General features: G+C 43.2%; 2 long non-coding RNA genes across 2 annotated transcripts; one reads left to right on the top strand and one right to left on the bottom strand.

Annotated features, from left to right (window-relative positions):
- Positions 1-132: 132 nt before the first annotated feature.
- On the bottom strand, positions 133-19,303 carry LOC114779510 (uncharacterized). Its single transcript, XR_003746782.1, has 4 exons — positions 19,181-19,303; positions 18,805-18,964; positions 1,865-2,072; positions 133-949 (listed from the first exon to the last, which is right to left on the bottom strand). It is a non-coding gene; the product is annotated as an uncharacterized LOC114779510 (long non-coding RNA).
- Positions 16,823-19,871, top strand: LOC114779546 (uncharacterized). The gene is made up of 3 exons (XR_003746796.1): positions 16,823-17,211; positions 17,464-17,566; positions 19,540-19,871. It is a non-coding gene; the product is annotated as an uncharacterized LOC114779546 (long non-coding RNA).
- The last annotated feature ends 5,432 nt before the right edge of the window (positions 19,872-25,303 follow it).

Here is a 25,303-nt window from a genome sequence, read left to right as displayed (position 1 = left end):
ATTTTTGTGTCCATTTTGGAACTGTTTTTGTTTTCACATTTTATTGACAGCTCTGTTGGCAGCAGTGCTTTAAAAACGCCATGTTCACTATGTGCACATGTTGCACTTAAATGAGATACCACATACATCCTGAGAAAGCCAGTTTGCTTTTATTAATTTTTTATCAAATTGCTCAAATTATTGTTACATGACATGACATCATATCAGGATGTGGAACCTGGGGTGCAGTCGTTGTTGTGTCCACAGGAAGCCCATGGTCCGACAGGCTGTTGGAGTGATTGGGTGGAGGACAAGAGGCTTGAGAGGAATCAGACAGAAAGGGCTCGTACGAGGAGCATAAGGATCATCAGTGGAGGAGGCAGATGCAAGACAATAGGAGTGCAGAGGTCAAGGAGCATCGGGGTCAGATGGGAACAAGCAGGGATCATCCAAGATGCAGAGTCGGGGTCAAAACTGGTCAGCAACGCAATACTAGAGACAGGGAGCGGCTTACAGCAACATGAATAAATTTGACAATGAGTTTATGATAAACAAGTGTTGTAGCAGTGTTGGTGTCATCCTTGTGGGTTCCTACTGGGTCGGTGGGGCCATGGATGTCCATGTGCCCCCTGGTGGCCTGGTTATGGCATGGCTGCAGTGAAACATCAAAATAGGTACAGTGCATATGAATGAACTTCTTGTGCCACTGCTATGCTCCCTCCACTGGCTCCCAGTAGCTGCCCGCATCAGATTCAAAATACTGGTGCTGGCCTACAAAGCCAAACATTGTATCACATGTGACAATCACTTCACTTATTATATTGAGTTTCACCATCCTACCTCAGGGCCCTCAGCCACTCTCTAGCCCTCCAGAACTGCTCACCTGGTCCCTCCATCGCTGAAGGTACGAGGAAGACACTCACCTAGCCTCTTCTCTGTCTTGGCCCTTTGTTGGTGGAATGTACTTCCCCTGTAGGTCAGAACAGAATATGTTGAACAGATTAGGTCTAATTTGTAACTTTCTTGTAGTCTGAATTAAGCAAGAAAAGAGTGACTTACAACGTGCTTTCAAGTTACCATCGATGAAGAGATCAATTCCGGTTCACTAGGACCCCAACTATGAATACAACCATTTTATTCACTCTGTTGTAGATTCTGTACACAAGTTTGACAATAAGAAAAGTTACAAGTTAATCTAAATATTCTTTAAAGAGGAAGGTCTTGAGCTGTCGTTTGAAGGTGCTCAGTGACTGAGCTGTTCCACCACCGAGGGGCCAAGACGGAGAAGAGTCTAGGTGAATGTTTTCCTTTTACCTTTAGCGATGGAGGGACCAGGCGAGCAATACTGGAGGCTCGGAGTATACGAGGTGCCGTGCGAGGTGTAATAAGGGCAGAATACAATAAAATGATTGTATTCATGGTTTGGGGCCATAATTGTGTTCATGAGTGGCAGGTGGGGCCAGAAAGGACAGGTTGGCAGCTGGGATGGGCAGGAAGAGGTGTGGTATGGGAGGGATGCGTCTGTAAGGACGTGCAGTGGCAGGGGCTGCACATGCCCTGTTTTAGGGCGAAAATCAGATTTAGGGGTGATGAGGTTCACAACCACAAATGAGGTCCACATCTCGCAGAGCTTCAGGAATCTTTTGGAATAGAGAAGGCAGGGACCTTCAGGTCAGAGCATCATCATCAACCACCAACTGAACAGTTTTATGGCAGTGAATCACAATCTCCAGCTCTGGAGTGGACGTCCAATCCGATGTGAATCTTTCCAATTTATGCCACTTCTCGTCAGGAGGTTTTTAGAGGAAGACATGGGGTGATGACGAGAATCTAAAAAATCGTTGCTACTCAGAGGCCAAACATACAGACAACACAGAACATTTACCATCTAGAACATATACAGAATTGTCAACTCGTCATGAGGGGACTGGAAGAAATCCCTCTCATAGTCAGCATCAGGTCCCCCATGGCAGAAGAAGTGAGTACAATGGATTGAGTCAGATGACATGATGCACATTCCCGGTGCGGTGCAGGCTTTGGTTAGAGACAGCCACAATGCAGAGGTGGGGCTGTTGGCAAGCTTCAAGCTTCACCTGTCAAGGCAGAGGTGGGGACAAGGCAGAGTATGTAGCCCCTGAATTCCTCCCAGCCAGTTTTAGCGGAGCAATGGGTCAAAATATTGCACCTTGCACACACACTGACATACAAAGGTTATTGGGCAATGTTTGGCCCAGCGGGTAAGCAAGCGCCCCTGTAATCGGAAGGTCACCAGTTCAAATCCCGAACCGCCAATGAGCCACTGAGCAAAGTACCATCCTCACTGCTCACTAAGATGAAATAAACACATTTCGTGTGATGTGTGTGCAATCACATCAACTTGCTGCGGGCTGAATCAATGGATTTTGGATTTACCTAAATAATTTGTTTTTGCGTAGGGTGAATACAAGTACGTTTTCATAAAATGTTCACTTCATTTTTGTAGTCCATCTGCTCAGTACTTTTTTGCTGATGGTAAGGAAATTGGATTGGAATGGGTGGTGTTAAACAATCCTTTTTTAATGTTCATTATTGGCAATCTTATATTCACCGTGCGTATTATTCGTGAATTTGAAATTACGAGTTGGCTTTTTCGGAAAAACACATTCCCACGGTAGAATCTCGCGATATTCTCCATCTCCAGTGTAGTAATGCAGCATGCTTTTAAGCATTTTTACACTGACTGGCTGACGAGAATTCGTATGATATTGTCTATTATAAGTTTTCACTACATACACAAGGCTCACCAGTTAATATTGATGGTCAATTTACACGGCACAGCAAGGTCCATTGAATTTGTTTCAGTTCAGTCAAATATGATGCAGAAATCTCTTACAGTGCTGTGCTAAATGACCTGCTCTGGTTCTAGAAAATACTACCACATTGCAACTTCTGAGCTTTTTCAATGATTGTATTATTTGATGTGTAGTTAATAAATAGACCATGCAATATACTCCTATTGTTTCAAGATATATAACGTGTGTGCATCAGTTTTTATGACATTCCAAATTCTAAATATCAGTAAGATCTAATATTCACACTTTTGTTCTTTCAGAAGTAACATATGCAGTGTAAAAAAGTGCAAGTTCTGCACCTCCAATGAAGAGGTTCTCCTGAAGAAAATACGCATTAACCACAGAGGACCAAACTGTCCATTCGACTTCACCAGATTGTGCCTGCAGCTTCAAAACTCCAGGTACACTGAGATCCCACCTATCTAGTTGTCATCCTAAAGAAGAAAACAGGAAGAAACAACAAAATTCTACATTTGCATGTGAATTGTGTCACTAGAAAGATGTTTGTGATGAGCGGACATTCTTTAGACATATTGGACATCATTTGAGGAGTCACGAGTCTGTGCGACGTCCCTTTTCTAAGTGATTTTAGAACAAACAAATATTTGAGTTTTAGGGACATAGATGCATTTCTGGAAAGGGGCAATTAGGAAAGTGAAGTGATTGTGATACACTGCAGCATAGCACACAGTGCCACAACGAAATGTGTCCTCTGCTTTTAACCATCACCCTTGGTGAGCAGTGGGCAGCCATTACAGGTGCCCACGGAGCAGTGTGTGGGGAAACTACTCTGCTCAGTGGCACCTTGGTGGAACAGGAAGGAATGTATACATTACAGGAACAGGAAGGATTACATTACGTTGTTTTACTGTGCAATGGTTTTCTTTGTTTGTGCTGATAATCTTGGAGCCCATGGACTTGCAGTATTTTTAAAATGCTTTTGTTTTGAAAACTTTTGCAGATTTTGTCTCATCAGACAGGAATCCTGGGATTTTCAGTTGAGATCCATCATAGACCATGATGCTTTTGTAGATGAACTTGTGGCAGATGAGGCACTTCGGAATGTGAAGGGGGTGAAAGGCCAATGTGTCCTTCATAGGCATCTGTCCTACTTTCATCCCATAAAAGATTTCCACCAGACATATTGCATGACATTTTTTGAAGGAATCATTCCTGTTGAACTGCTGGTGCCTGAAGGATTTGCTTTCTAAGTGATTTTACATCAAACGCAAGTTTTTTAAAGAAATTAATGCACAATACACATAATTTTGTTCTTCTTACTCTGGCTACCAAACAGCAGCGCTTTGTAGAGCAAGTTGTTAAAATAGCATATTTGGATGTCATTCAGAGATCTGTAGTCAGGCTCTTTTTGAGTTCTTCAAGATTTTTAACATTATTACTGAACCTTACAAAGTGGTATTCATTACAAGAAAGATGGAGGTATGGTACATGGAACACTACAGGTCATATGAGCTAACTGAAGACCGTTATGCATAAGTAGATCTCTTGGATGTTGATTTTCTGAATGACCACCACCCTTTGACAATCAATTCATTTGTTTGTGACCTTGAGGACAGCTCTGCTTCATTGTGTGTGTGTGTGTGTGTGTGTGTGTGTGTGTGTGTGTGTGTGTGTGTGTGTGTGTGTATATATATATATATATATATATATATATATCATATTACTCTTTACCCAGAGTATTTGAACTTCCATTAGACACGGTATGTGTGAAAATACTACATGTGAAAGACTTGGTTGCTTATGACAGAAATCACTCTCTAGACCAAAATGATGTAATTTCTGCTCCCTCTATCTCAAGCTCATCAGACACAATAATACTGCCCACAGGTTCAACCTTTCCACCAAACCTGAGAAGCATGTTGAAGTTTCCCTCTGTGTTATTGTGCCTACTCCTATGATGTTGATCTGAGGCTACATGAAGCACATAAGGTTTTTCAAGAAGCCAAGAAAAGCTTGAGTTAGACATTTTACAGAAACTTGCCAAATCTGCAATTTCACACCATACCCAACATCTGAAGAGAGGGAGAAAGTTTCTGCCGGTAGTAACTGTGGTGGCCTGATCTGAGTACAGCGGCACTCAGGGTGGGAGTTTCACACTGTGCCACCTGGTCGCTTTGTTATGGCACCGCAATCATTTGTTGAACTTTGACGAATTTTTGTGCGACCAACAGAATCCAAGCGGGCGAGTGTTTATTCTGACACGTCGAAATCTGATCTTTCTCTTGAGTGTCCAGATATCTACAACGTGACATTATCTGGTAAATATTTGAAATCGGCTTTAGATTTTCTCCAATGAGCAGAAAATCTGAACACAGACGTTTTTCTGCTCGTTGTAGCAAATCAAAGTGTCCACACAGGTGAACACGACCTTAAATCTTGTATTTGAAAACATCATGTGACCCTGTAGTAAATTTATGGGATGCATTGTGATGCATCGGTATCGAGGCATTTATTATCGTAATCTAATAGAATCGTGAAACCAGTGAAGGTTCACACCTCTAATGCATTTACATTCATTTGTTTTTTTTTTTAAGTAAAAGGGGGATGTTTGGACCAGAAATGTTTGATGTATGGAAAATCAGTTTAAAGATTGTAGATAGTTGTCATTACAAATGTATTTTCTTTAATTCCACTTTTGAGAATTACTGGAAGTTGGTGATGTCTCACAGTAATTGATGTGCAAGAGTTAGTTCTGTGCTTTAAATACTCAATTCAGTGCTAGGTTTGGTCCATGCTGATTGATTCACTGCATTACTCTAGTGTACATGCAACAAAGAATTAATTGTAAACTAAGTCTACTGACATCATGGCACACCACAAAGCAGCTGGTGTTTAAGGTTTGCACATGTATATCCGTGAAGATCCCAGTTTTCTTTTCAGATCTTGCTTGGTGAGTATTTTATGCCCCCATTCTGCACCCATGTCATTATACATGATGAATTAAAGATTTAAACAATCTCAGCGTCTAAACCTTGTCTACGCTTTACCCAGGACACGGATAAAGTGGAGAACCAAACCAATGAAAGCTGGTATCCTGAAGATGGTTGAGGAAGACTATTCCCCTTTTCCAGCTGTGACCAGCATTACCATTGTATCGGAAATTCCAGATCTGCCAGTTCCAACATATATTGAATGTTAACTCTAACATATATTGTTATGAACATATTTTGTTTACATTTGAGCAATTTTATTTACCATATTCAGGCATTTTTGTGGGATTTTTTGTGGGATTGAAATAATTGCAGCAATTTATTTTACAATTTTAGACTTAACAAATTTACAGTTAATGTCAGAGGATATGTCTAGACATATGAGTTATTTGTACATTTTACTTAAGTACAAAAATAGTAGGTTTTGTTATGTTCATGTGAGTTTTATGTTCATCTATATAAAAAATATTTCATGTATTTGCTTTTCTTAGGCTGTAAATTGTTTTATTAGAATCTCTCAGTGGAGTTCTCATGACATCCATTTATTTACAGGTTAAACACGGCGCGACCACAAGAAGTTTAAATTTAAACTAAATAAAATTTTTCCATATAAAGCGATGATCCGGATTGGTCCATTTAGGTCAGCTCTTCAGTTCCGAGGGTCAGGTAGGTGTGCGTGTGATAAGCTCCAGACGTCTTTTCATGACACCCATTCCATGCTTTTTGCTGAATTTCTGTGTCTGACACTGACGTGGTTTAGCCGCCAACATTTAATTCAAACAAATTAAATTCAGGTTTCTTATTAAATTGAATTAAACTTCATGTTAATGTTTGTTTACATGTTTGTAAACAGACAATGTTTAGCTCAATCATGCTAATTTCCCAACTTTGTGAACATGAATCCTATAAAAAGGCTGAAGTATGTCTCATTTTTATTGTGCTAGTATTAGTCATTTATTAGCATTTTTAGCATAAACGGGTGGTCGCCGACACAGACTCTCCCTTGTTAAATGGCTGCAGCTACTTGACTGAAGTTCACAGAAGCACCCTGACACTCGGGTCTTAAATGCTCCCCGGGCGCATGTCATGGCTGCCCACTGCTTACTAAGGGTGATGGTTAAAAGCAGAGGACACATTTCATTGTGTCACCGTGTGCTGTGCCGTGTATCACAATGACAATCACTTACTTCACTACTTCACTTTTACAAGATGACGAGCCAAAGATGAATAGCATAAAGGCTACAGACTACGGTGAAGTTGTTTTCAGGTTGGATATTCGACAGATATTTGGATATTCACTATAAGCACAAATACTTCTGTTTTTAATTTTCAATTGCTTCCCCCTTTTATTGAGGGGTGGGGCCAAATTATTGTAGAACCATGCTTCTGTATGAGACTAGTCAGACACACCTCAATGTTTATATTAATATAAAAAAAACTGTTGAATGGCACATGCGCCTTTTACCCAAAATGACGTTCTGATCCAGAATGGAACATGAAAGTGAAGTGATTGTTTTTGTGAAACACTGCAGCACAGCACGGGTGACACAACGAAATATGTCCTTTGCATTTAACATTCATCCTCAGTGAGTAGTGGGCAGCTATGACAGGTGCCCGGGGAGCAGTGTGTAAGGACGGTGCTTCGCTCAGTGGTACCTTGGCAGTTCAGGATTCGGTTTGATTATAGGTTACACTGGTATTGGAATGGATTGGTACTCAGGATCCGCCAATATCCAAACACCAGTTACTGGTATCAGAACTGAGAAAGCTGGATTAGTGGAACTTTAATTATTAATGTTAATAGAAATGTGACGACTGAAGTTTGTAGGGACACATGACTGGTGTGTGAGGAGGTGAAGACATGAAGAATTGTTTTGGGATGTTGGGGAAAGGGTTGTGTTCATAGTGTGTAGCTGCAGCTGATGCTTTTCTTTTCTCTTTATGCTGCAGGCTCAGAATCGCCACTCAGGCGAAATGGTAGCCGTGAAAATCATGCAGTGCCATGATGGAGGTGAGAGAGAGACTGATGTAATTGGTGTGTGTATATCAGTGTATGTTTTTCTTTTGTTTGAGGATGTGTGAGTTGGGATGAGATTGTGTGCGTGTCCTGTTTTTATTGTGCCTAAATGTCTGTGTTGTCTGTCTTTCTGCAGATGCAAACCGCTTGCAGGAGGTACGGCTGTTGAAGGAGTGCAACCACGACAATATAATCAAGTTTCATGGCACCTACTTACAGTAAGAAGTGTGGAGGGTGGGGTGGGGATCAGAGTTTTTATATCTGAATATATAAAATCAAGCATATGAAAATTAATCATATGAAAAAACGAGAGAGGGAGACGAGAGAGAAAATACGCAGGACAGATGCCCTGTTCACATTTAGTCTACCCGGTGCTTTTCGTGGCCTGACTGTGTGTCAAGGCGTGACTTGTATTGTTTTGTTTTATTAAAAATCACTTCGCTCTAACGGTTGTGACGTTTCCCTCCCTCTTTCTAATTGTTCACGTTCCTGACCTAGACCAGGACGTAACAAATGGGGGCTTGTCTGGGATCATGTCTCAGTGATATATGGTGCGGGGTAAGTTCGCTGCGCTCTGCGTTCTCGCGTAAACTCTGAACTCTGGTTAGAAAGACGCGTCCTGCTGGGTCGTGCCGAGCGCCAATCTTTCCTTCGGGCGCTGTTTCTTGTTTTCTTTGTTATTTTGCCTTTCTTATTTTTGGGGAAAACCCCGGGGAGAGGTACGCGTCGGGCATCTCTAGTGGGAGAAGCCGCGAGTTCTGCGTTTAAAGTGGCCTAAAACCGGTACTTCCTCGAAGACTAGCGAGGCTGTAGGCAGTGTTGTGTAGGCAGGTTTAGGGGCTGGACTTCTGGGGTTACGCGAGGTCACCGCAGGTCGTGGTTGTTACCCAGCATGCAGTTCGTTTAATTATTTTTTTTATTATCGTGGCGCATAGTTAGTTTCGTTTTATTAGCACCATTTCGGTAATCGGGTAGACGTTACGACGTTAAATTGTTTAACATGGCTTCGGAATTCGTGGGGTTTTCCGAGAGTCCGCCAGAGGAACTTTTGGACAGTTTCACCAAGGACCAGTTAGTGGCGGTGGCGGAATTTTACCCATAACTGGTGTGGATAAACGGTTGAAAGATACTGTTTTAAAAGCTGTAAAAATCAGCCTGGTAGAGCAGGGTGTCATTGGTTCCGTTTCTAAGCTCAGGAGCCCGCCTTCAGTGGAGGAATCGTTACATTCTGCAGGCAGTGTAGAGGCCGAGATGCGGCTGAAGGAAATGTCGCTGCAGGAGAAACAAATGCAGCTTGACGCCCCAAAATTACGTGCCGAATGGGAAGTTCGGGCACTTTGTGAACGAGAACTGGAATATCAGCTTCAGATGCAGAAGTTGGAACATGAGCTAAAGCTTAAAATGTGGGAAGGGGAAGAATGGGAACGCGAGCGTCAACACGACTTGAATTAAAATGTGTGGAGCTCGAGTTGGCTTCTAAATATGCCCATTCTTCACCCTCGTCTGATCCCTCGCCACTTGCTTTCGATGTCGGTCGGCACATTAGAATGGTACCTCCGTTTTCTGAAAAGGAAGTGGACAAATATTTTAACCATTTCGAGCGCGTTGCGACCACGTTGAAGTGGCCTGAGGACGTATGGACTCTGTTGTACAGTGTGTGCTTGTAGGAAAATCTCAGGAGGTTTACTCTTCTCTCACTGTGCAGCAAAGTTCTGATTATGCCCTGGTAAAAGCTGCCATCATGAATATGTATGAACTCGTGCCTGAGGTGTACAGGCAAAAGTTCAGGAAATTTAGAAAAACTGATCAGCTTACGTTTGTTGAATTCGCCAGAGAAAAAGAAACTTTATTCGACCGGTGGTGTGTGTCAAGTAAAGTAACTACATGGGATCAGCTGCGGGAGTTAATGTTACTTGAGGAATTTAAGAATTGTATTCCTGAAGTCGTGGCAACCCCTTTAAATGACCAGAAGGTTTCCACGTTAGCACAGGCTGCTTTGTGTGCGGACGAGTACTCTTTAACACATCAAATTGTTTTTTCACAGTCACGGAAAAAGGACTATGGAGAAGGTGTGCAGAACATATTCTAGATCTCCACCCAGTTTGCCTCGGGGATCTCGGGCGTGTTTTTACTGCCATGAGACTGGCCATCTCATCGCGGATTGTCCAACATTAAAGAAGAAACACACGCAAAGAGGACCTGCACCAAAAGGGGTTGGTTTTAGTCGTGCTGTGAACGCACCTTCACACTTAGATCCGTCTTTTGAACCGTTCGTGTTACGAGGTACCGTCTCTCTCTCGCCGGAGGGTGGAGATGAGGTCCCGGTTCACATTTTACGTGATAGCGGAGCAGCCCAGTCTTTAATTTTTGATGGTCTTTTACCGTTCTCTGGGGATTCATTCTGTGGGTCTAATATTTTAGTACAGTGGATTGAGTTGGGCATCGTGAAGGTGCCCCTGCACTCAGTAAAAATGCAGTGTGATTTGTATACCGGCCTGTGTAAAGTGGCGGTTCGTCCTGAGCTGCCTGTTCAAGGAGTTGATTTTATCCTTGGGAATGATTTAGCGGGTGGGAAAGTACTTCCTTTTCCGGAAGTGATCGACACTCCCACCGAGTCACCCAGTCCGGTCGAGGTGGACGCTGAGTTTGCGATGGTTTTCCCCGCTTGCGCAGTAACGCGAGCTCAGTCGCGTATGATGAGTGATATCGATTTGGCCGACACTTTTATTTCTGCGCCGGGTTTAGTGTTTTCGTCCACAGCGCAGCCTCAGAGCCCAGCAGCAGGTGGTGGAGAAGGTGCGCTGTCGCTGTCAGTAAGTAAAGCAAAACTTTCCCGGGCACAACAGAAAGATTAATCTCTAGTTAAGTGTCGTTCTGTGGTTGTTTGTAAGGATGATTTAACAAGGAAGTCGGTGGCATATTTCTGGGAAGATGGAGTTTTGATGAGGAAGTGGACTCCTCCGGTTACGGATGATTTGGTTTGGAATTCTGTTTTCCAAGTAGTGGTTCCACTTAAATTCAGGTCACAGGTTTTAACATTGGGGCATGATAATGTCTTTGCGGGTCACCTGGGAGTAACGAAGACCTACAATCGTATTCTGCGGTACTTCTTCTGGCCAGGTTTAAAAGCAGATGTAGCGAAGCACTGTCGTTCATGCCATGTCTGTCAGTTGGCTGGGAAGCCAAACCAGACAATACCACCTGCACCCCTGTACCCCGTACCAGTTTTAACGGAACCTTTTGAGAAAATAATTTTAGATCGTGTTGGTCCACTCTATCGTACAAAATTGGGAAACAAATACTTGCTCACTCTGATGTGTAGTGCCACCCGTTTTCCTGAAGCAGTCCCCTTACGCTCATTAAAAACTAAGGCCGTGGTGAAAGCACTGACCCAGTTCTTTTCACTATTCGGGCTTCCAAAGGTGATGCAGACGGACCAAGGGTCCAATTTCCTGTCACGTCTTTTTAAGTAGGTGTTGTCCCACCTTGGAATTATGCATGCTGTTTCTAGCGCCTATCACCCTCAGTCACAGGGGGCGCTAGAGAGGTTTCACCAAACCTTGAAAACCATGCTTCGTGCTTATTGCTTGGACACAGCTAAAGATTGGGAAGAGGGACTCCCTTTTCTTTTATTTGCTGTTCGTGAGACGGTCCAAGAATCCCTGGGATTTAGTCCTGCGGCCTTAGTGTTTGGTAACACTGTGCGTGGTCCACTTAGACTTTTACAGGAGACGTGGGTGTCGGAGCAGCCTGCTCCCAGCACTAATGTTTTAGATTACATCAGTGCGTTTCGGGAACGCCTTCATAAGGCTTGTTCAGCTGCGTTAGCCTCGTTGTCTTCAACCCAGAGGGAGGGGACAATGTTTTAGTGGACAACATGTCACAGGCCTTTCGAGTTTAAAAGTGGTATTAATCAACATGGGAATGTTGATTCTTGGTGGTGAGGGTGTTACGTCCCGTGATCATGTGATGTGTGGTTTGTATGTTCTGTCTTGTTGGTGTTTTTCCTTTTTGTAGGAGGAGCCTGTAATTTACGGAACTCCTCCCAGACCTGACGCTGATTTGCGCTCCCATCGGAGTGATGCCGTTAAAGACGGCGTGCTGCGACGCGGAGGAGACAGAAGGGGAAGGAGAGAGGGAGACGAGAGAAAATACGCAGGACAGATGCCCTGTTCACATTTAGTCTACCCGGTGCTTTTCGTGGCCTGACTGTGTGTCAAGGCGTATTGTTTTGTTTTATTAAAAATCACTTCGTTCCAACGGTTGTGACGTTTCCCTCCCTCTTTCTAATTGTTCACGTTCCTGACCTAGACCAGGACATAACAACTGCAATCTGTTGGTCCCCCCTGTCTCACCCATTACTCAGTCCTGTTCTGTACTGTGGACAGAACACTGAATATGTGGGGCAGTGGTGGCCTAGCAGATAAGGAAGTGGCCCTGTAATCAGAAGGTTGCCTGATCGTGCACCGTGTGCTGTGCTGCTGTGTAACACAATGACAATCAATCACTTCACTTTATCACTTTGAATGTTCAGTGATGACTGGCGTGGAGGTTATTTCCATCACGAGTGTCTGAAGAGCCACAATGAGAAACAGTTAAATGAATTTAGTCAGGCTTTATTTACATGCGCGCATGGGAAGACTCTATCAGACTCTATCACTGAACACAGTGACTTGTATATAAATGGTCAAGTGATTTCGCAACTGGTGTTTTCTGTGCTTGTCCGTACCAGGCAGCCATGATCTCAGACATCTTGCAAGACCCAAAGATTTATAGCCTTGTTATGTTGGCTCTGCATGAGAAACACTTAAACCCTATTAAATTTCTCTCACAATGACGACTGTACAGATGATTTTAAATTCAGCTTCAGGGCGTCTTTTTGTTCGTAAATTTTTGTTCATGTCTGTGTGTGTATTGTGTGTTAACCTAATTTCTGGCAATTTACAGGACATCAGGATGCAGAAAACCCTGGCTAACTATCAGTCCGGTTCCAAGGATGAGCAGGAGACCAGTCCTCAAGAAGACTAGGAGCCAGAATTGACGACTGAAAAAAGGCAATTCTGAAATGCTTCGCCTCAGATACGCCTCTGGACTCATGCCGTGATCTGTACCTTGAGCCACACCAGATCGAGCCAAGCCACGCAGACTGAGGCGGGAGCTTTGGCAGTCCGATTCCCGGACAAGAAAACTGGCTATTGGGACATGGCACATCTCTGGCGGGGAAGGAGCTGGAGCTTATGGAAGAGATTGAGTGGTACCGGCTAGATATAGTCGGACTCACTTCGACACATAGCATTGGCTCTGGAAGTCCTTGAGAGAGGTTGGACACTCTTTTCTTGGAGTTGCTCTGGGTGAGAGGTGGAGGGCTGAGGTTGGCTTTTTGTTAGCCCCAAGCCTGTTTGTTGGGTTTTACCCCAGGGGACAAGAGGGTAGCTTCCCTGTGCCTTCGGGTTGGGGAATGGGTCCTGAGTGTTGTTTACGCTTATACGGTAAATAACAGCTCAGAGTACCCGCCCTTTTTGTAGTGCTAGATAGTGCTCTGACTGGGGACTCATTCCCCTTCTGGGGGACTTCAACGCTCACGTGGTCAATGACAGCATGACCTGGAGGGCCGTGATTAGGAGGAACAGCCCGCCAGATCTGAACTTGAGTGGTGTTTTGTTATTGGACTTCTGTGCAAGCCGCAGTTTGGCCATAAAGAACACCATGTGCAAACATAAGGATGCCCATCGGTAGACTTGGTACCAGGGCAGCCTAGGTCACAGGTTGATGATTGACTTTGTAGTCATCTGTCCGGCAGCCATATGTTTTGGAGACTCGGGAAAAGATAGGATGAGAGCTGTCAACTGATCACCATCTGGTGGTGAGTTGGATCAGATGGCAGGGGAAGATGCCACGTAGACCTGGCAGACCCTAACATATAGTGAGGGGTCTGGCAGAAGAACCTGTCAAGATGGTCTGGAGAACGTCCCAAGAGCAGTGGGGGACATTGAGTCTGAATGGACCTTGTTCCGCTCTGCAATTGTTGAGGCAACTGTTGCTAGCTGTGGTCGCAAGGTGGCCAGTGCCAGTCATGGCAGTAACTCCCATACCTTCAGGGCATGGCTTGTCTGTGGGTCTCTACCAATCGGCTCCAAAGAGGTTCTGGCAAACTATTCGAAGCCTCAGGAGAGGAAGGCAGCAACTTCCCTAAAATAGTAGCTATAGGACAGGGCGTACATAATAAAGTGGCTGTAGGACAGGGCGTCCCTAATAAAGTGGCTGAAGGACAGGGAGTCCCTTATGAAATGGCCGAAGGAGAGGGTGTCCCTAAGAAAGGGGTTAAAGGACAGGTCGTCCCTAATAAAGTGGCTGTAGGACAGGGCGTCCCTAATAAAGTGGCCGAAGGACAGGGCGTCCCTAATAAAGTGGCCAAAGGACAGGTCGTCCCTAGACTGATAATACCACCAAAAGGAAGCCAAACACTGTCACCCTTTACAACACCACAAAGTGTGGTGTGGATGTGATGAACCAGATGGTGCGGGAGTACACTGTCTGCAGAGGAACACAGTGCTGGCCAGTTGCCGTGTTCTATAATATGATTGACATGGCAGCATTGAATGCACATGTGCTATATCAAGCATGCATCGGGAAGCAGGAAAGACAGGTGGACTGCCTGGTGGAGCTGGCATGAGAGTTGGCTAGCTCTCATATGGCTGCGAAGAAGGCAAGAAATAAACAATTGCTTCAGACACAACCCTCCACACCTAGCCCTGGAAAAAGAGCCACGTGCCAGGTCAAACAACAGTGTAAGAACAATCATGCCACTGTGCGATGTGTTCACTGCTACAGATACACATGTGGTAAATGCAGACGGGAGTGATTGCTGAATCGTACTCACTTTTTATTATTATTATTTGTAAATATTTGTACAAATGGTTGTTTTTATTTATTTATTTTATTTTGTACTGTTTTTATCAATACATCTCTTCAACAAAGGAAAAAAAAACATGTGTGTTAATTTCTCCCTAAGATATCAAAGTGAAACATAAGTGTCCTTGAAGTGGCTCAGCATGGCCCCGCCTTGTTTACATAACAAAAGCATCTGTTCACAGGTGATTAAGGATATTAGTTAAAAGTCTTCCAGCCCATTGGCTGTCCTGAGGGTTTTATAGGTAGAAAAGCCAAATGGTGGCTCTCTGGGACTTCTAGTGTTAAGCGGACCAGGCGGTCTTAATAATTTGGCTGTTTGAGCAGGAATCCTAATGAAGCTGCTGGTTTAAGATTTCAGTGAATTACAGTGCTGGCGCTTTATTAGGGATGCCCAGTCCTACAGCCACTTTATTAGGGACGCCTGGTCCTTCTGCCAATTTAGTTGGGACGCCCTTTCCTTCGACCACTTTAGTAGGGACACCCGAACTTCGGCCGCTTTAGTAGAGACGCCCTGTCATTTGGTCACTTTAGTAGGGACGCCCTGTCCTCTGGTCACTTTATTAGGGACGCCCGGTCCTTCGGCCACTTTATTAGGGACGCCCTGTCCTTCAGCCACTTTATTAGGGACGCCCTGTCCTTCGGCCATTTCATAAGGGACGCCCTGTCTTTCGGCCACTTTATTAGGGACGCCCTGTCCTACAGCCACTTTATTAGGGACGCCCTGTCCTTCAGCCACTTTATTAGGGACGCACTGTCCTTCAGCCATTTCAGAAGGGACGCCCTGTCCTTCAGCCACTTTATTAGGGCAGCCCTGTCCTACAGCCACTTTATTAGGGACGCCCTGTCCTACAGCCACTTTATTAGGGACGCCCGGTCTTTCGACCACTTTAGTAGAGACGCCCTGTCCTTCGGTAACTTTATTAGGGACGCCCTGACTTTCGGCCACTTTATTAGGAATGCCCTGTCCTTCAGGAACTTTATTAGGGACGCCCTGTCCTTCGGCCACTTTATTAGGGACGGCCTGTCCTTCGGCCACTAACGTGCTACGCCTTGAGGAAACATGCAATTTTTTTCGACATTGTCCAAACACCACCAAATTTAATATGATGCATCTTGGCCACGCCCTGTTATCATTTTTGATGTTAGAATGCTATCATTAGCATGCTAACATGCAAATTTTTAAACATGCTCTAAACATGACCAAATTTAATATGACGCATCTTGGCCACACCCTGTTACCGTTTTTGATGTTAGCATGCTAACATTAAGATACTAACATGCTATCTTTTCAACATGTTCTAAACGTCAACAAATTTCACATCACTGCCTGCTCTTTAATAACTCTGATTTCACGGCTGAGACCAGCTCAGGTTTCTAGTTATTATTACTGTGTGTAGTCCACGTCATGCAATATTCTTTACCTTTTCATAAATATCACATTATTACATTTACATTCATGGCTTTTACCAGACACTCTTATCCAGAGCGACTTACAATCAGTAGTGACAGGGACAGTCCGCCTGGAGACACTCAGGGTTAAGTGTCTTGTTCAGGGACACAATTGTAGCAAGTGGGATTTGAACCTGGGTCTTGTGGTTCATAGGCGAGTGTGTTACCCACTAGGCTACTACCACCCGTTTAACCAGGAAACAGGACTGTGAAAAAACGGACAACCTACAAACTGGCTGGACTGAAAATAATGACAAAGCGTATCACAAGACACGCATAGCACACGCATTTTTAACAATCCTTAGTGCCCTTACACATGCTGGCATACAAGTGTGACCTATCCAGGAGGAGGGTGATACTCATGTACTCATGTAGGTCTTTAAAGAAAAATCCACATGATTTTTGACTGCTCGATTTTTTTATCATGAATAAAAAGTTATAAATCATTTGCCTATATGTATATGAATATGAATGACTATATAGCTGAATGTATGAATTAGCCATTGTGAAATTTTTTTTGAAAGTGAAGTGATTGTCACACGTGATACACAGCAGCACAGCACACAGTGCACACAGTAAAATTTGTCCTCTGCATTTAACCCATCACCCTGAGTGAGCAGTGGGCAGCCATGACAGGCGCCCGGGGAGCAGTGTGTGGGGACGGTGCTTTGCTCAGTGGCACCTCAGTGGTACCTTGACGGATCGGGATTCGAACCAGCAACCTTCTGATTACGGGGCCGCTTCCTTAACCACTAGGCCACCACTGCAATTAAAGGTAATGTATAGCGAATCTTAAAAGACGGCGTGTCGTGTTTAAATGGTACGTTTCTGCAACAAAAACACGGACTTCTATTGTCTGACTGGCTTTCGTCGGGGCTGGTCCAGTCGCGGCTTAAAACAATCATTTTTTTACGCGGATTTTTCTGCACCCACCCTTCAACTCCAGGTCACGATTTGATTAGACAATGGCTCGCACCAGCTGTCACCGACTGAGCTTCTGATTAGATGACGATTCTGTCTGTAACCTGTAACCCCTCCTCCTGTCATTCTTCTCACGGTTGTGATTGAAGAGGTGATGTACATATCATGCATGTTATGAGTGTGTATTCTTTTGAATTGCCTCTGCATGCTTGCGAAGAGGATCTGCTGCCAGCAATTACACTTTTTATGATTGTCTGCTTTATAGCCCATCCAGTCCATTTTGAGGGGTGGACGGGTGCAGATATTCACATATCAGTGGCTTGTGGTCTGGCACACTTTTTGTGTAGAGGCAGCATTGTGTACAGAATTGTCTAATGTCTCTTTTTCTTTTTTGGTTTGTCAGGTTTGAAAGAGCCCTTCAGGAGACCACTGAGGCTTGTGCTGTTTCTCCCCCCTCCCTTCATTCTAGCAATAACATGCCCATCAGAAGGATTAATTCCCTACTGGTAGGTTGTCAACCAAACCATAATTAAAGTGAAGTGACTGTCACACGTGATACACAGCAGCACAGCACACAGTGCACACAGTGAAATTTGTCCTCTGCACTTAACCCATCACCCTGAGTGAGCAGTGGGCAGCCATGACAGGCGCCCGGGGAGCAGTGTGTGGGGACGGTGCTTTGCTCAGTGGCACCTCAGTGGTACCTTGGCAGATCGGGATTTGAACCAGCAACCTTCTGATTACAGGGCCGCTTCCTTAACCACTAGGCCACCACTGCCCCTTATATTATAAATTATATTATAAATTATACAGCTCTATAGCTTTTATATAGTTTTCTGTTGGGATAATGGCATTTTTGGTTGTGCGCATGCACTCAGTACTGCAGACAAAGAGAACATAAAGGTGTGTGTGTGTGTGTGTATGTGTGTGTCTAAATAAATGAGCTAAATAAATGTACTAATACTGTGTGTACTGTTACGTCCCTGGACGTATGCTCTCACGTGTTCTGTGTGGCTGGCTGTGTCCTGTGTATTTTTGTGTCCTGTCTCTTTTAGGCTGACTTCGAGGGAGGAGTCCCTATTGGTCACCTCCACCTATATAAAGAGACTTCGGATGATGTTCGGGAGGTCCCCAGGGTCTGCTGGGCCCTTATTCTTTTGGGAGATCCCCAGGATCTGCAAGGAGCTCCGTTGGGGATCTCATTTGCGTGTCTTGTTGCTTTGTGTGATAGACCCTTTGTTGTTAGCCTGGTAGCTTAATGTGCCCTTTTCATTAACTTTTGTGCGTGTTTGAGAAAATCCCTTCCTTTAGGCTGATAAATGGGGGATTCTCGTCCGGGATGTTTTCCCCTGGTTCGGTGTTTGTGATCAGTCTTATATCCAGTAAGTTAGTCTCTTGGGGTCTTTGCTGTAGCAATACCCTCCCTGCAGAGCACCACTTTTGTTAATTTTGCTTTGTTATATTTCCTTTCTGTCACATGATTCCATCATGTGACCGGGAGTAACACGGAAACGAGGTAACGTGACTCCTATATATTAGGCTAGAGAGCAGCTGCCAACTGCTCAGTCATTGAATGACGCACGCCATTTGACTCGGCCCCGAAAACCTGCAACCCAAGTAAGACCGTACCTGTCCTCTCTGTCCTCCTGATTCCTGTCGCCCTGTCCTGCCCTGTCTTGTGTCTTAAAACGCGAACGACAACATCACGCCGTCCACGTTCGCAGATTAATGCGGAGGAACTTACCTGCCTCCCTGCGTCCCGCCGCACCGAGGTTTCTCGTCTCCTCCTACACGTCTCTCTCGTTCTGGTCCCGGTTCGTGTGACACTTTCTTTCTTTTGGAGCTACTCCGGGTGGAGGGACGTCGTCACCGGGGTGACGTTCGGCCTTCAACCCTCCGAAGATCTGGTAGGTTAAGGCAGCTTATGTTAAGCAGGTTTAGGACCTGATTTACAATTTTGCTGGGGTGTTTGTGGCCTCAGGTATACGTTCGGTGGAGAGGAGTTGTGTAAGCCGGGGTGGTTGTCAGTATTCAGCGTTTCAGCATTTCTTACACCACTAGACTTAGGAATGTGACTACATGTGTGATAGGATGGTTGTGTGTTCAAGAAGCCTACCCACCCAGTCTCTCGCTCTCGACTTCGTCCTTGTACAAATGGAGATGCGTTTTCTCAGTGACCCAACTGTGCTCGTGCACTAATGGTGAACACACACACACAGTTTCTCACTTATATCTATTTGCCGCATTTAGGATGACTACTTCTTTGAAATCCTAGATGATATGGAGGAATTGCCTTTTTCCTTTTGCTGTCCCAGTGGGACTAAATGAGTCTTGTGAGTTCCAGAATGTTCAGAGGAGTTCACTGTCATTTTATTCATAGCTGTGATTGTTTGCATGTCAGTGTTTGCTACCATGACAGTTTAATGTTTCATACTAAAACAGTTCTGTCTAATCCTTAAAATGACATTTAATTCTTCAGAGTGTTCCAGTGGGAATGGCCAGACTTTATACTGCTCCACTAGTGACTGAACGTCCTGCATTGGTGAGACATCTTTTTCCTCCTGGTCTGTAGCCTGTGATGCGCTGTCGGCGACGTGGGCTTTTCCGTATTTGATGGAGCAGATACCTCTCTGGAAGATTGTGAATGAGGCCTTTAAAGAAATTCCGTCAGAAGAGCCAGACCTGGGCTGAAAAAAAAGATATTGTACATTATGTAAATAAATACTTCATTCTTCTACATTATTGGACATGAATGAGTTTTTTTATATATGGGTGTCAATACCCAGGTATGTTTATGAGAATAAAACACGTCTGAGCATCTTATGTGGTTTCAGTTTCCCTATTTTAAAAGTTAATACAAAGTGTGTTTAATGCCTAATAGAACAGTTGTCTTTTACACTGTAAAATCTAATTAGTTTACCTTACTTAAAAAAAATATGCAAACTCGTTGCCTCAAAAAAATTAAGCAAAGTAATCTTAAGATTAGTGAGTAACAAAAGCTTGTTTATTTTAAGTGTGCAGTACTAAATCAAGTAGTACAACTAGCTAAGCTTAATGTTAACTTATTTTTTTCATTTTGTATGGACTGCTTGAACAACTTTAACCTCACATAGAATTATTAAATACATACAACTTACTACTCACTTCAAGTTCACTTAAATTAAACAAACCAATTTCCTTGAATGGCTCCTTGTTGCAGCAGCCCAGGTTTGGGTCCAATCTCTCTCTCTCTCTCATTTATCTATTTTAGCAGTTACTATCTAATACAGGCAAAAACACCACAAGAATATACTTTAAAATAACACTCACTGGGTCTATTCAGGTACATTACAACATTTATTAATAAAAAAAAAAACTGCTTCAGTGACAGATCTAAGCTGAACAATAAACATTTGATTTTTACTTTTGATTCCAACTCTCCAATATAAAATTTGTGTTTTACTACTAAATAACATTACAATAAACAACAAAATTACTTTTCCCCATCCTCTTGTCATATTTAATATGTATTTTAAAGCTAATTGTAAAATTGCTCAGTGTGATCTATGTCTGTGAGGCAATTGTAATAACAATATGCATTAAATCTATTATTCAGCCTTTCTGTGAGCTAATTCTATGCATGTAACAGTCTCATTATTAAACAGGTATACACCTGATAACTACAGGACGTCGTTGAATGCAAAATCAAGTCTTTGCAACACAAGGTGGCGCTATTTCCACCATTAACATACCAGCATAACATGGTACAAACTTTAATTGAGATCATAAACAAGCCAGCTCAGTTGCATGAAAGCATCAAACTTTCTCTGATAAGAGAGAACATTAAGAATCACAAAAACAAATTGAGAAGCACGATTACATTAAGAAACCGGAAAGGGTAGGTACCAGTCAGCAACAGGAGACATCACTGATTGGACGACCACGCTGTTCGTCTTTGGAACCAGAAGTTAATGGCAGTCCCATATTGTTTTTCACCCAATAGAAATGAATGCAGTTTCAGTCTCCATACACTGAACAAACCATATGAAACTTCATATGAGTCCTCAGGCCACGTCCCCACAGGCACACCTGTTTGAACTGAATTATATGGCCAAAAGCATAGGGACACACCCGAACAATATGGCCAAAAGTATAGGGACAAACCTGAACAATATGGCCAAAAGTATAGGGACAAACCTGAATCAAAATATTCTCGAATAGTGACAGCTACGTTTGGGTCACCGGTATTGTTCATGTTTGGAAAAATGCACTACAGGCAGAGTAACATGCATGTGTTTAATAAGATGTACTTGGATCAGATCCTTAATGATCCGGCTCCCTCTGAGTCACTCACTAAATTGATCCGGGCGTGTGAGTCACTTGAGTCAGTTTTGCCAAACCGACAGCTGTGAGTCAACTGAAGTGTTTGAGATGTCTTGTGATGAGAATTAATTACTTTAAAATAAAACCAGACAATAAGACAAGGCTACAAACCAGGTGACAAAGATTTATTTAAACACACGAAAAAAGGAATAATGCAAAACTTAAACACATAGGCATAACAACAACTTAAAAGAAAAGGCCAAATGTGCAAATTAGTAAATAGCTTAAGAATAAATATGCCAAATATGAACTTCAGTTGGGAGAAATCCTCACATAAAATGAGTCTAGTTAAAAAGCAACATGTGCAACTGAAACCAAGAATAAGAAATGCCTAAATAAATATTGGAATTTAATGACTATATACATTAGCATTTAAAAATGCCAACTCTTGTACCTTTGAAGTGCTGAGGCTGCTTCTCCTGTTTGAGATGATTTGTCCTCTTTTGGAGAAAATCCATTCTGATGCCACCGAGGTGGCCACAATGCACAGCCTTGTCTTTAGGAGTATGCACATGTTCTTATAGACAAGTGATCTAATCGTCCACCACTCCAGTGGGTCAGCTGAGCTCTTCTGACATTAATCCCTTCGCTTCTTGCATGGCCTCAGAGGTTTTTGTACATTTGGACAAAGCGTGTCACACTTTCCTCAAAGTCAGCCAAAACGAGGGGTCCAGTCTCAGTTTGAGTGCTTTCAGCTCCAACACTCTCCCTCTGCTCTTGGTTGTTGGTACTAATGAGGATGAGGCCTGTGATGTAGCTGACATAGCATCCTCGGCATAAAGGGTCCAGAACTGTTGCTTCAGCCAGTTCATGTCAACATTCCCAAATCGTCTCTCCAGTTCAGAATGGAGAGTGCTGATCAGTCCTCTCACTGTTGCGCTGGATGGGGATCTCTGTCTCTGGGCAATAGCTCTTTGCAGACCTTGTGCAATTAAAATAGCATTTGAGCCTGTCATGTATCTGTGAGAAAATTAATAACACAAGAATCAGACAATGTGCTTTGGTTTTGAAACGGGCCTACATTTTCTGCAAAGACTGCTATATATTTCTTTAGAAACAATGTACTAGTACTTAATATTAACATGTTATGTTTTACATTACATATCCTTCTGAGCTCATCTCCACAGTAACCTCTTCAAAAGGCTGGAGTATATCACATACCTCCTTCACAGCCCTTCATTCCACTAATGTTAAAGCTGGCAGCTCTGGGTTAACCAGCGCCACTGTGGTGATGATGGGCTCTTTAAATTTCAAGATGCGCTCCAGCATGTTAAATATTGCATTCCATTTTGTCACCATATCCTGTTTTGGCCGCAACTGAGCTTGTCCCATCTGCTGCTGCACCTCGTGATGCATGTTGTTCACCTTTCCGATAATTGCTTGTATTTCGGAAGGCTGTGTCGCATTTCTCGCGATCAGGTTGATCTTTTAAGCAAAACAACCAATGTGATTCCATTTCAGCACATCCCAAGCAGCCTTAACAATGTTGCTTGCATTGTCTGTAACACATGCAACAACTTTGTCTTCAGTACCCCATTCCAGGACAAAACGGCTCACTTTGTGAGCAAGATTTTCTGCCGTGTTGTTCAGTCATCACAAAGCAGTCCAATAAATTGGACTCCAGTTTGAAATGATGAATATAAAAGCAGGTGACTGACATGAAACTGTTTGTGGTGTGAAGTCAGTGTGTGTTGAGGGAAACAGCAGGGCAGTTTGGATCACATGTTTGAGATTGATGTGACCCTCTGATATACAGCGATCGTTTTGAAATTGTTGTCCTAATGGGATGGACACGAAGGCTCTAGTGCTTGTTTAAAAGCTCTGAATCTTCCACTATAGAAAATCGCTTTACTGTACTGGCAGAATGGGTCGTCTCATAAACGTTTTCTAGTAACATTTGGTGCTGGTGTTGTAGCTGTTGAGGTTGGGCCTACAGCAGTAGTGGTACCCGTCCCTGAATCTCTGCTAGTTGATGACACAAAGCCAGATTTTGACGTTGCTGCTACAACTAATGTTACTGTGCCTTCCCCTTGGGTAACTTCAAAAGTGCAGTAGGGTGTTTACTTTTTATAAATGTTTCTGCATGTTGGATGTGCTGCCTCCATGGTTTGATATCCTATTCTTGCAAATATGACATTTTGCCTGTGTGGGATTTACCTGGTGAAAGTGCATCCAAACCTTAATTTTCACATGACTGCTCATGTTCAACAGTGAAACAATTTTTCACTGTTTACTCTGCACTGTTCACTGGCTGTAAAATAAGGCAGAGATCATGGATGGACATGCTGTTATCTCGGAGGCCAGATAAACGCATATGTGACGGAATGGCACGTGACGTGTTTCTCTCCAGTTTTTATGCGTATACTAATCTTATGAATGTGGCACGCTGGGGCGCGGTTGTGTCTGTGTGCTTGGATCAGTGATGGCCTAGTGGGTAAAGAAGCGTAATCGGAAGGTTGACGGTTTGAATCCCAATCCACTGAGATGCCACTGAGCCAAGCATCATCCCCGCTCCACACTACTTTTGACAAGATGTTCTAATTTGCTCTTATCTTTGCCCTGATGTAGTTCTGGCTGCACGTTGGTCACACCGTTGCAGCCTCGAAACCAGACAGTAGTTGTTATTGCTTTTAAATGTTTTCACAGAACTGAACAGGTTGATGATATGCTTATCCGAACCCAAGATGGAGGAGAGGTTGATTATATCAGTGATTTTCAGTTGATTGACATTTAATTCTACCATATCATCTTACCATGAGACTACACGGAAGACCTGTATGCTACATACCTGACAAGTGTGTTTTAACAGTGAACGGGTGCTGGTTTATTGAGACGGAGGTCACATTATTCAATGCTCTTGAATGTTAAATATTTGATTTAGCACTGGTTTATTATTGTATGATCTTACAGTAAAATGAGGCCTGAAGTCTGACCTTGTGGTGGCTGTTATTATATTATGTTTTTATGTTAATTAATGTATACAAAGGAATATACAATGTTTAGTACTGCTTTATAAGGTGAACACTGCAAGGTTACAAAATTTCAAAATGAAAAAACACTTTAGAATATTAATTCTCAATTTACTAAAGTAATCAAAAAGTAATCTTCCCAACTTTGTCTATTAATATTGCATTTACATTTATGGCATTTGGCAGACGCCCTTATCCAGAGCGACTTACAACGTGCTTTCAAGTTACCATCGATGAAGAGATCAATTCTGGTTCACTAGGACCCCAACTATGAATACATCTTTTTATTCACTCTGTTCTAGATTCTGTACACAAGTTTGACAACAAGAAAGTTACAATTTAATCTAAATATTCTTTAAAGAGGAAGGTCTTGAGCTGTCGTTTGAAGGTGCTCAGTGACTGAACTGTTCTGACCTCGAGGGGAAGTTCATTCCACCAGCGAGGGGCCAAGACGGAGAAGAGTCTAGATGAATGTTTTCCTTTTACCTTCAGAGATGGAGGGACCAGGCGAGCAGTACTGGAGGCTCGGAGTAAACGAGGTGCAGTGCGAGGTGTAATACTGGATGGCAATATTAAGCACTGATAAAAACTACGGATCCGATAAAGCAATGCTTCAGTTGCCTGGTCGAACACGATCTTTACAGTGAAGCTGAGTCTGTACATGAGCAGTTTCCAGAAGGGATGTGCTATACCACTGATTGCTTTTTCGATCCAATACCAAGTAATTCAGGTTGGTATTGGCGATACTGACAACTCATACAAAAACTAATCATTTGGAAAATCTAAATAAATCTAAATGTAATCTAAGTGTATGTCCTGAAACTGGTCAGCTCTTTGCACACCACCTGCACCAAGTTTCCTTCATTTGCGGCTGAGAAAGTTCCCCAGATTGTGAAACTACCAATTAGCTGT

This window comes from Denticeps clupeoides, chromosome 1, assembly GCF_900700375.1.
Source record: "Denticeps clupeoides chromosome 1, fDenClu1.1, whole genome shotgun sequence".
Taxonomy (NCBI): Eukaryota; Metazoa; Chordata; class Actinopteri; order Clupeiformes; family Denticipitidae; genus Denticeps; species Denticeps clupeoides.
The sequence above is the reverse complement of the archived record's forward strand: the minus strand, read 5'-3'. Positions and strand labels throughout refer to the sequence as shown.